At 45.3% G+C, this 12744-nt stretch overlaps 1 protein-coding gene across 5 annotated transcripts in view; it reads left to right on the top strand.

Annotated features, from left to right (window-relative positions):
* The window catches only part of LOC146830728 (uncharacterized), a 435729-nt gene that overhangs the window by 174536 nt on the left and 248449 nt on the right, over nucleotides 1-12744 (top strand). The gene's annotated exons all lie outside the window — the stretch shown is intronic.

Below are 12744 nucleotides of genomic sequence, written 5' to 3'. Positions count from 1 at the left end.
ACTAAGAACCTCTAAGAGCAGCTTGTGGTACTGCACCGAGACATGCAGTGCTGGAGCCTTGCTCACTAGGGACCTCTAGAAGCAGCTTGCGGTACTGCACCGAGACATACAATGCTGGTGCCTTGCTCACTAGGGAACTCTAGAAGCAGCTTGCGGTACTGCACCGAGACATACAGTGCTGGTTTCTGGCTCACTATACAAGCATTTGCAATGCAGTAGGTTTCGCATTACTGAAAGTATGAGCTATTGGCGTTGCATTATTATCTGCAACGCCAATACCTTAAACTATCAGTAATGCGAGACCTATTGCATTGCAAATGCATGTTATACAGTGCTTGCAGTCTGTGCCTTCTATTCCTGACCACGAAGCCAGGGCAATTGAATTCATTGTAGTTGGCCACTGTATTTTACACTTGATCAATTTTGCACAATTTTGCACAGATGTACCTGTAGGCTTTATTGGAGTGATTTTTGTCAGATGGTTGTTCCGTGCGTACTCTTAATTCACTTGGCGAGTGTGATATGGCAATATGATGCGATTCCCCACTCATCTGTGCTGTTTGACTTAATTGAATCTATTTTTTATGTTTTGTATTTGTTTTGTTGGCAATAAGAACAGTTTTGCAGTCATGCCATGCATGCCTGCAGGATTTGTGAGAAGTCAAATAGGTGGTAGATGGTAAATGTGGGAGGGAAGCCTTCCCCGTCAGGAAGAAGAATAAGCCTTTGAAAGATATTGCAAAAAGAACAATTGATGGACAGAATGTTGAACAATGTCAAACATTCACCCCAGTACAGAGATCTTGGCCTGTCTTTTTTGCTCTCCATGCCATTCCAGTCAGACCCAGCCATATGCAAATCAGTCTTGACCCTGCCCCTCTCGGGAACAGTCCAGCCCGAACTGCCAGGCCAGGTCCTCCCTGGACAATAAACAAGCATCTTGAGACCTATTTCAGGGTTTCACCTTTCATCAGTCGGGGTAGCTTGACTCCAGTGGCATGGAAGCGCACAGGATATTGAGCATGTGCAAGGTACCATACTTCTGCAGGGTCTGCAGATAGCATACAGTTCATGAAAGTTTATGCAACTCCTTGTTATCGCCTACCCAGGCCTTGTGAGCAAGATGTCAGTAAAACCATAGTCATTTGATTTAACCTTAATACAGTGATGGTCTGCCACTCACGACCACATCCTACACGACAGTATGAAAACGTGCGCCGAATTTGCCGTACTCTGCTTCTTTACTTCTAACTCGAGTGGAAAGCCCAACAGTGGGCTCCTCTCCCTCTTTCCCCAGCCAATGAGGTATTTTTGCTGCCTTATGTATTCCTATTTGTTGGATCTCAACTGTGTGATTCATCAGAGTGTGAGGATTCAATCCTCTGATCGGCAGGTTATGTATAAATTGGTGCACTGAGTGCCGAACTCCATGACCTATCTTCATGCCACTGATTCACTGACAGGAGCCTTCCAAGCACGGGTGAGACCCATGGGTGGGGCAGGTTAGAGAAGCTTTCACTGGCGCTTCCTGTGCTCTACCTCATCGAGTGGAGACAGAGGCCTGCAGTTCCCAGCACGTACAGCCCGCCCATACCACCATTTGCCATCCTTCTTTGCCAACATTCCTCCTGGCATGTGTCACCCGGCAGTTGGTGAACACCGGGTAAACTTTAATCAAGGAAGCGTGACTACAAGTGGAAGGACGTTTGTATCAAAATCTGTTCTTTCCTCGCCCCCATCATTGTAGACTGCTAAACTCCAGAGATTACAGCGGTTGGGGGCGGCTCCTCCGAGAGAGCGGAGAAGTGTCCCTGCCCCCTCCTAAAATGCCTGCAGAAGCCCCAGAGATGGAAAATAAAATAGTTATAAAGTTAATTTATTACCATTTTATTATTCCTCCCCCATCTCGAACCAAGGGTCAGGACAGGGCGGGGCACAGTGACAGCAGTAGGGAGGAGGGTGGACTGCCTGGGCACTTTCCAAAGTGCGCATGTCCGTTTGGCCAGCCGTCTTGCACACTTTGAAAGCTCTAACCCAGCTGTCTTCAGACAGCTGGGTTAGAGCAAGTGCAGGGTTCCAGTGTTCTCAGGAACTGCGAGTGAGGCTGCCCTCTCCAATCCTGGCGCTGCTCTCATGCTGGTGAGAGCAGCGCCAGGATTGGTTATGGCAGTTGGCTGGGGCCTGCGTCGGAGTGCAGCAGGAGGAATAGGGCGACATACTTTGCGGTAAGGTAAGTGATATTTTTGTTTATTTTTACCCATCTCTCATTTGGCAGCTCACCACTCCCCATTGGTGCTAGCCGCTACTGGGACTGTGCAATGTTTGCTGATGTCATCCAGGGACGTAGTAGTGAATCAGTGCACAAACACACAACTTGCAGAAGAGGATCAGTAGCACTACTGACCGGGTGTGTATGCAGCACTGCAAGCTGGGCTGTGCCTGGCCCTGCAAGAAGCAGGTGTTCTTGTGAGCCAACTCTCCTGGAGCATGCCCAGAAGTGTGAGCCCAAACTGTGACCTGCAGCTTAAGTACAGATTCCTGCAGCTGGGGCCGCTAGAAATCCAGGGAGAGATCCCTCTGCCTCACTGGACCATGAATCACTGGATCACTGGAATGTGAAAAGTCTGGGACTTCATTCAAAATATGTTTGTACACCCAATTGATGCACAGATGGGGGAAAGCTGCATTTTTACACCCACATTCTTGCTTATTTGTTCAATTCACAAATTCCACTTGACAACTGTGAAAAATATCATACGTCTGGCGTAGCTGTAGGGTTGGGGTGGAACCTTGGATGCTCCCAAGGGAGAAGCAGTGGGTGATCGTAGAGTAGTGGTGTACACAAACAAAGTCTTAACTTTATGAGCCTGTACAACCCTCCCAATGGTTTTTCCACTCCTCTGCACTCGTAAACTTGCATATAATAAAGGATGGAGTTAATGGGTTGGAAACGTTCCCTCAACACTGACCTATTTTCTGTGGGTGGAGAAAGGAATTTCTCTACTTAAGCATTTTCCAGATGAAGAATAAAGTGAAATAAAGTTCCTTGTGTGAAATTGCTTAACGACAATAGTTACTCTGGTGTTTTCTGCGTAATCAGCAGGAATGCGTGTGGAGCAACAGGGAACGAGTGTTTAGGTAGACACGCATGAGTAGTGCTACGCATTTTTATGAATCCCCTAAACATCAGACATGTAATCAGCAGAGGAAACCTTCAACGTTAATATTTACGACTTGTCCAGGTTGTTTGTGAATCGGCCCCTATGATAGGAGGTGCTGACAAATACAAATGGACAGCTCCATTAAATGCAGCCGTAAGGCAGCCTCCAGGTACCTGCTTGAATATTGTGTCGACATCAGTTGCACAGAGCCTGGATTTCTACTGCTCCCTTTCCATTGGTTTCCCATGGCGAGAACTGTACGCGCTCATTCAGACCCATGCATGTGGGCCATGAACAGAAAATCCACGGGTTGCAGCATTAACATGATTGGATGTGCACCTCTATACCATTCTGAATTATGCCACACCATGTCACCTGTAATGTCCACATTCTCATGTGGCTTTGTGCTGTGCTGTGCTATTCAATTGGTACGCGAACATTAGATACTAAATATATGCGCAAAGGTGTAGCTTACAAGCATTTGGAAAACATTGTATTTACATTTCCAGAGTATATTGAAGAGTATGAGACACGTTTAAAAGACACTTCTGATTAAAACATAACATACAATTAGAGCTCTGATGTTACACTACAAATGAGCCCCCCCTTCTCCACCCAGAACCCAGTGGCTTACCCTCCAACCCCCTCCACAGTGTAGCGTAGTATGTCCAAGTGCGTCCTGTTTCAGGGTTCTCGTGCTAGGTGTCTTCCCCCGGGTCTTACACCATCCAGAACTTTCTCTTCTGACCTAGATCAAAGGGACCAGCTACCCCAAAAAATGCTTGTCGCTTAGTTACATTAGGAAGCTATTCACCAGCTACGTATTCTAGCGTTAGACCCAGGGGCCTGCCATGCTTCATGGTCATGAGAAGGACCTCGACAATGTGTATGAGTAGAGGAGGCTTCAAAGAAGCTTGGTAATATCACAAGCTTCCAGACTCCCAGGCTTCTCTAAATTCAGCCATGTCACCCCCTGCAAGCAGTCTCACTCCCATGGAACTGGAAAAGGAGGTGCAACACTGCTAGAAGAGTAAGCAGTCCATGGAGGAACAGGGACTGCCCATGGAGGAGGAGAGTCTGACTGGACACCGGGCTCAGGCAACGCTTGAACAAGTGATGACCATAAAGAAGGTAGTAAATACTGAAAGACTGAAGTACTTGACAGAAGAGACATTGAGAGAGTTGTCACCAAGAACTGATTGCGCACTGTGCGCGTGACCTTGAGAGGAGTGGTGATCCAAGAAGTCAAAGCACAGACTGCATTGACCTAAGGTTGCTGTGGCTAGGCATATTTTTGGAGAGGCTTCCAACATAGTGCCCAACTGTTTGTGACCAGTGGTGCTGCCTGTGGGGAGCTAAAACTGTGCCTAAGTACACTGGTTTATATAGAAAGCTCTAAAATGTAGTAAAATATTGTAGGTAACAGTGCTACCACCCCTGCAATTCTTCTGGGTCTTAATTTTACCACTGGTGGAATGGGTTTCACTTTTGCTGACGATCCATAGGTGGACTCTGGTGACCGTTTGGCACCAACCAGAAAGAAATGACTTACCAGATTGATTAGTGCCTTGTCCCCACTTTGAGGAAATCCATCTCCAAAAAGGTTTTCTCTATAAATGCCAGAAAAACTAGGCCTTGGGCTTACATCCCTGTTAAGATATAGGCCTGAAGAACTGCCTCTGAGCAGACGCAAGCTGTAGAGCTCCAACCCCATTTAAAGAAGTCCAAACAGCTTCCAATGACCTTGCACTACTGATCAGCCTTTGGAAGAGATCATCTCTCCTGGAACATACTACCTTCAAATTCCTCTACTTTTCTAAATTTTCTACGCCACTTATCAAAACAATTGGAAGCATAGACAGATTGTGGCTTCAGCTTTGCTCTACTGGGCTGAATTTTTCAACCCAAAACACTTTAAGTCCAAAGGTGCACTGCTTGACTGCAATGACCCCAGCTTTAGTTGAGGCGTGTGCACTCGCCGGCCAGCCAAACGTGAGCCGAAGGTCGCAGAAGGGATCCTGCAAAGCTTTCCGGTTGTTTACCATTTCCTATTTAATTTAATTCATTCATTAGTATTATATATACTTTCATACAGAATCGGTCAACCTTCTGAGTAGATCTTATTTACTTTTCTTGTATTTCATAGCATTTAGATAATGCTTGTTTTCTCTATTAGTCCATGCTTAGACCTTCAGGGTTCTATGTTTCTTTAATCGAATGCGAAGAGATGTTACGCCACACCCCGACAGATACACATCTGAGGAGCAAGCTTTATGTTTGGCCAAGCTGCCAGAAGTTAATCAAAGAATAACTCCCAAGGGAAGACTTTGTTCCTCTAAAGGGCCTCCTGATCAGATGGTGTGCACGCCCAATAACAGTGTAGTCAAGATTGTGGCCACTTTCTTTCCCATGTTCTGTTTGGTTGGTTTCCAGCAGCACTGAACTCATTTCGCATAGTACTGGGAACAATTACATGGAGAACAGTAGACTTTAAGCCATCTCCACAGAGGTTGTCATCTCTTAACATTCCAAAGCATGTTAAAAATCATGGTCCCCCCTAAAGTGTGATGTTCTAGCAAATATAAGTTCAACAAATATGCTCTTTGCTTCTCCTATGCTCACACCCTTTATATGTAACACCTTTCTATATCACAATGTGTGATATTTATTTACTACCGAATGTTAATGGGGTTTCATTTCAAACAAGACTGAGTTCAGACGCATATTTTGCACCGTTCGGACCTCTCCTGAGTTTCTTAGTCTCAAGTAAACCATCTTACCACTCTTTCGTAAAGTTGGTGCTGTAACTGGAAAGGTCCCTAACGCGGGTCCTAGGTATCTGTAGCGCAGCAGGTGCAGTGACACTGGGGTCAAGGAGTTTGAGGGGCACACTGCTTCCCACTTATGGCTGTTTTTACTACCAAACCAGATAGGGGTCCATTTTTTCTTGATTGTGGCACAGTGCATCCCTAGTAAACCACTGATCCAAACTTCGCCTTAATGTGTCTTTCGTCTTACAAAGTGCCTGACATCTGAGTAACAGTGTGACGTCAGAGTTTATAGTGACAATCATGCAAGTGGTCATTCTCTCCCTAACCTGTGCGTCCTTCCTGACAAATCGCAAACACGTTTTACTGCTCCGCATTTGATGCTGATAAAGGGTTTCTTATTTCCCTCTTCAAACTCTAGTTTGATCTGATATTAAAATACAGAGACTGGGTCAACAGTTTAGCTAAGGTAAGAGTTGGCACTAGAGTTGTGGCTATTAATTTGCATTTTTTTTCAAATCCCATATCATGCGAACTCGTTCCAGCAGTTTCCAAGTCCCTACAGTGAACAAAGTTATAGAACGTACAATTAAAACAAATCTATAAATTAAAACAATGGTGACCTGTCAGGCAGAGCCGCTCCGGCCAGTGAACGACTTGGGGGAATGGACACTGCACAAGGCTGAAGAGATAGTGTATAAACAAGGGGGGTCTGAGGAAGGACAAGAAGACCTAGGGTCCATGGTGGAAACACCTTCAGAGACCGTTAACGTGTGCATGCCAATGCCGGAGAGACTAGACTTGATGGCCAAACTTGCTGCTGTATAATGCTTTTGTGTTGTGGTATTACATTAAACAATAACAAGAGTTCTAAAAACAATAACAGTGAAGTGTGTATATGTATATACATAATATATATGTTTATATGTACACACATACATACGAAAGACACAACAGGAAAAATATCCAGGTATCCATCACTATGTTGTAAGATAAGCGCAGTGCTGCTAGGGAAGAGATCTTGTTGAAGTATCCTAAGGCTTGACTAAGGCCGCTTGGACCTGGTTCTTATGGATCTGCCTAGTGTAGACTGAAGTATGATCCTGCATTCAGGAGCCACATGAAATGAAGCTATGGAGGGTGACAACCTGTCTGCAAGATGCTGTTTTTCATCAAACAGAATGTTTTCCATTGCAAAGGAAATGCATCCTTACCTTCACACCTGTCTGTCTCATTACTAACATGTCCCCATATCTCAAGAAGTGTGCAAATATTGTATCATTCCCCTAGAGCTTAGCTACCATGAAGCCCCATGTCATGTGTGGAACAATAATTCAGTCCTTGAGTTTTTACCCAGCAGCAGTTCTCATGCTGGGGCTGGCTGGCCCGTGCATTCAGTGGCAAACGAGAAGCTACAAGTCCTTGCTTGCTAAATGCTTCTGCTAGCTGAAAGACCTGGGCTTTAGGATGGTGTCACACATGGCATGGGTCCACTTGGCAGCCATGTTAATGTTTGTGGATCTCAGCAAGTGTGCCAAAATATGGTACATCCAGGCTCTTCAGAAGCCTCCGGCCATCTAGGTATTTCTGTTAATGCCCAAAACAATCAGGAAACTCAACACAATCATTCAAGCAAATGCTGTAGTAAGTCTTGATGATGGACAGCGTGAGTACATATGGTACCCAAGAGACCACTGCATAGGATGTTTGAGTTGTCAGCCGCCGGGCATAAACATACAAAATGTTCCTTTGCTTTAAAGCCCAAAACAAACAGCGTCATTGTACACACATTAAAGATCTTACCTGATCCTTATTTAAACTTCTGTAATTGCTGCTCTTGCAGAACTGCAGAGCCGGAAACTGGCTGAGAGGACTTAGTACAATATAAGAATGATAGTGGGATTCAGGGTAACAGCTGGACATTAGAACCCCTCCGTTTAGCAGTTTATGGAAGTAAAGTCACTTCATACAGCGAAGGAGAGTGACAGCGAGGGGAGCTGTTTTGTGTTCACCGGTATATGGCATAAACATACACATAGTATGACTGGACGGTCACACATAAGGAAGATCAGAGTCAGTAGATTTCCTTTGATTCACTCTATTAAATCAGATTTGAAGTTGGCAGTACCCCAAGACCTTAACCAGTCAAATTAAGTCCATTATTCAACAAAGTTTGGAAGCCAGGGATTAATCTTTAGGTATGTCTCTGACTCTGCGGAAGTGAAATTAAGTTCATTTGGGTATGTCCTCCTCCCTGCATGAGGAACCTCTTGAAAACCCCTCACGTCACTTCTTTCTAAAAATCTATTAGATACATTCTGGGATAAAAAAAAAGCAAGATTACCAGGCTGTAACTACCCCCCGTATATATCGACCGGGTGCACACATCAAACTTCGCTTCCTTCTAAGGGTCCACTATAGTTGAGTATGCAAGAGAAAGGAAAGAAGACATATAAATTCCCTTCCTTAATGACTAAATCTGGACTATCTAGGCAGTTCTCCTTTCAGCTCAATACCCCTTGTAATCTCCCACCCCGCTAACCTAGATGTGGTAAGAAATCGGCCCACTAGGCATTGGACCAATCTTCAATTGAGAACTCATGACAAACACATCATAGTCTCTCCCCTTAAAAGAAAACCCAGGGAGGCTGCTACCTTTTCCTGTAGGCCAGGGTTTATCTATTTCTGTAATTAACTCTAGGTTTGCTCTTGGCACCTTGCCCATCAATAACTGTAACAGGCTCATTATACTGCAAGGGTCAGTCATGTGGCTGCTGCAAGGGTAAGGTAACCCCTTGGTATTTCATAAAATCCACAAAGTTACATTTGCTGTCCGACACTGTGCAGGGTGTACATTTTCAGCGACTCAGCCCGGTTCGATATTTGGACCCCTAGTAAGAACCATCTTATCTAATACAGGTTATGCAGTCTCTGCAGCATGGTCCTGGATGGTGCAGCGCTGCATTGGAATCCATTTAAATTATGTGGATATGCGCCTTCTCAACACAATAGTATGGAAGTAATTTGGAACAATGATAAAATTAATTAGTAACTCAATAAAGTGTTAGGGTGCGCCTCAGTCTTTTTCAGGTGTTACCATCTTCATAATGTATGACGTGCTTTGCATTAACTCAGTATAATACATTTCTGAACAAAATACTACAACATTCTATGGTTTCATCATTTTAAGGGTATTGTGGCATGCACAATAAAGTAGAGAAGGTATAGAAAGGTCTTGCCTGGTGGTAAGGGGGCAATTGAAGGATAGATGGAGGCGTCTGAACGTTCAGTCAGAAGTCGGATAAGGAGAGCACTGAAGAGGTTACTCAGGGGGTGGAAGTGTTGACTCTAGTGCGTATATTTGGAGAGGCTTAATGAATGAATGAGAAAACAGGAATTGAGAAGTGATGCAGGGAGGAAATTAGTGAAGGAGGTATGCAAAAAGGAGTGGTGGGGTCGTGCAAATGAACTACAACCAGAAGAAGAGCCATGGGACCTGATTTGGAGAGTGCTGCAAACTAGTCATCGAAGTGGTCAATTCCGAGGAGAACATACTGTCCAAATTGCCACCACAGGATGTTGGAGGAACATGCTTTGGTAAATTCTGCTCCAGACTTGGCACTTTCTTCAAAATGGAAAGTACAGGTGAGCAGAGAGCTGTGGGAGTGGAGTACTTGTTGATTAGGAAATGCTTGTTGACCAGGAGTGCATTAGCAAACAATGAAAATTGGGTTAATACCAACCCCATATTGCAGTGACTGAGCACAGCAAGACCTTGTGCTGGGACGTTTGGGGCGCTGTCCTTCCAAAAATGTGTTTTTAAAGATGCAGCCAAGTGAGTCAAATACGCTGGCAAAATAACCGCCAGTTACATGCGTTGGTACAGTAGGCCTGAGCGAGATTTCCCTTCCGCAGCTTATCACAGAGATTCCTGAACGAAAACCAAGTGCTGCTCTCAAAGCCAGCCCTGCAGGTGGGTTCTTGTCCTCAAGCCTCCCAGGGTTTCCCCCAGTGGCCCTAAGGCCAGTCCAGATATGCCCATGCCGGTGTGTGTGCGATACGAATACCAAGCAGTGGATTTGTAAAATGTTTCTTGATTGAATAGGCTGTTGCTTTTCCAAGGTCATTCAAGAAGGTCTTTTTAGGAGAGCAGTTATCTTACTGAGAGGTTGCTCGAGTGAGAACGAAGGATAAAAAAAGGTTGGACGGGGAGAGTAGGAGCGAGTAGAAGGGCAGACGAAAGTGGCAGTTTTTCATAAAGCTCCCTTACGTGTGGGACGTGTGTGTGATATGTTTCTGTGTCGAAATACTGAGCACAAAATATTGCACAATAGAAATATAGCAAGAATATTTACTTCCACAAGATGAAGGTGAAGTAAGCATATATATTGGTAAAGATTTAGTATCTTTATCTTTACACCTACGTACCTTGAATATATTGTCACTGTACATATATGAGGAGTTAAGTATAGTAAATCTCTATTTATCTATATATGCTGACCTTCACAGTATTTTTGTAGTCTGTATTCTGCCTGCGACATTTGCAGGACATGATAATTCATACTCCATGTTCTGGTAGTGCACCATCTGGGCTGCATGTCCGAAGATTGAGCAGAAAAATATCACAGCCAAAATAACGACCAGCAAAATACTGTAAAGGTAAGTATATATACGAGTATAGAATATTTACTTATAACTCCACATTTACATACCTCGGAGATAGATAGATAGACAGACAGATGGACTTCGTCAAGGTACATACATGTGGAGTTAAGTATAGCAAATCTGTACTTGTACATACTTACCTTCACAGTATTCTTGCAGTTGATATACTGGCTGCGATTCTTTTGCAGCACACTATTTCCAGCTCAGTGTTATGGTGGTAACCCATCTGATGTACGACGCAAAGTGTTATACTCTGCACTCGAGATCCATGATCTGATTTTTCTAAACTTCTGTTGAATGACTTTCGTGCTTTAAATCCTTACACTTCTACTGCACAAGCAAGGTACGGTGTATGAAAATGGTTTCTGTTGGGCTTGTAGGCCTTCTTTTGTTTATATGCATGGCATTTTAGCAACAGTCGTACATTCTGGTCTGTGGCCATTTTCTCCTCTTCCCCCTCTGTTCTGTGGGCATCCTCTCCCCTTGTATACCATTTTTTGGGCTTCGATACAGATGTCCACCTCTGTACGACGTTGCGTCATCGTGGGGGGTGTTTGGTTACTGCAGTATCTGCTGGCTGCCATGAACCAGGGTGCCCAATAGCATCTTATATCTTGCTAGGCTCTCTGATCCCTGGTTCCTCAATATAGTTTTTTTAGGTGTCACTTGTATTTTGTTGCTTTTACGTCCGATATTTCCTTGCCTGTGCCAGTGGCGTAACATTAGCCCCCGCAGTGCGTTTGCCCAAAGCTCCAGGGTACCCCCCAGCACTGTGCCCGGGCAGTGGGCCCCTGACCCGAGAGCTCCTGACTGAGTCCAGATCGTGGGGGGCCTCTCCATTTACTTTTCAGGGGGCCTCTCAAGTTTCGTTACTCAAGGCTCTCCCAGCAGTGTTGTATCAACTTGCACTCCCACTACCTGCAGAGATATTACATAAGAGTGCACATGTACAGCCAAGTATGCGGATTTTTAGGTCTCGCTGGCTATCGCGTAAGCGATCGCTCAGCGAGACTCTTGTAAAGGGGCTCCCAAAAGTGCTCCCAAAAGCGGATTGCATGGCGAGCACGCGCACAATCACGTGCATCGTGCCACCATGCAATCTGTTTGGCATCCTACTTAAAAGGGTCCGCTCCCCCGCCTGGAATGCGCTCCCCCGCCCCCGCCAAACGCGCGCCCCAAATTTGCTTTCACTTTTGCGCTGCGGGCAGACGCGTCCGGACCACTTTACCAGCCGGGCTTGTCTCGCGCACGTACAGACATTATTTTAGCGCACACAGTGCTGTTCTAATTTTACCCAATACACGCTTGCATGTATTAACAGGCGAGCGCACAAATTAACAATTACACTTGCACGTTCTCCACAATTACATGTTGGCCATTAACCCGCCCGTCCACCTCATTTTACCGCTGAATGTTTTGTGGTAATATCGCGACACGAGTGGCACAAGGATGTATAACTATTGCTTCCGATCAATCAGAGCCGTGATTCGTGAAACATGCAAGAGCACCAGGAGAGTGGTGCGTGCCGGGTGCCTGCCTTCTCCAGCACTTTGCTAGGCAAAAGCCGGGGTTTCATGCACGATCGTGCAGAATGCAATCCATAGTCTGTTGCGTGACCCTATCAGCTCGGGGATAGCTCTGTGGTCGGACGCCGGAGCCTATAGGATTGAGTGCAGTGTTGACTCTTGGAAATAGCGTCTTCAGTCGTGCTCCAAAAACTGGACACATTTCAGCCACAACTGCAGAAGGATGGTTTTATCTCAGTTTCAGCAGGCTCTACACGTTGACTGCGCTAATCGACAGCCAGCACTGTGCTAGCTCATTCTAAACAGGGGTTGATGCCTTTATGAGACTAATTGGAAATGAAAAGCAAAATGTTACAATGCATGTCATTTTTAAAACGCCACTCGCGCTCCTTCAGCTAGCAGCTGTACAACGATGCACGCTTGGTTTCACTGCAATGTGGGGAATGGGGCTGTTGGACTTTGGCGGAAAATGCCCTGCGCCATCTTTCCATTTTGTTTGAAGTTACTCCAGAGTCCAGACCATCGCGCACTGGTGTAACCTGCAGGGTCTGAGTGACAGATCCACTCAGCATGAGCTGCAGTGGGTGAAACGCCTATCTGTGGGCTGTGCGGGGTGAAAGGTTG

This window comes from Triturus cristatus, chromosome 5_1 (assembly GCF_964204655.1).
Source record: "Triturus cristatus chromosome 5_1, aTriCri1.1, whole genome shotgun sequence".
Lineage (NCBI taxonomy): Eukaryota > Metazoa > Chordata > Amphibia > Caudata > Salamandridae > Triturus > Triturus cristatus.
This window is presented reverse-complemented; position numbering and strand designations above follow the sequence as displayed.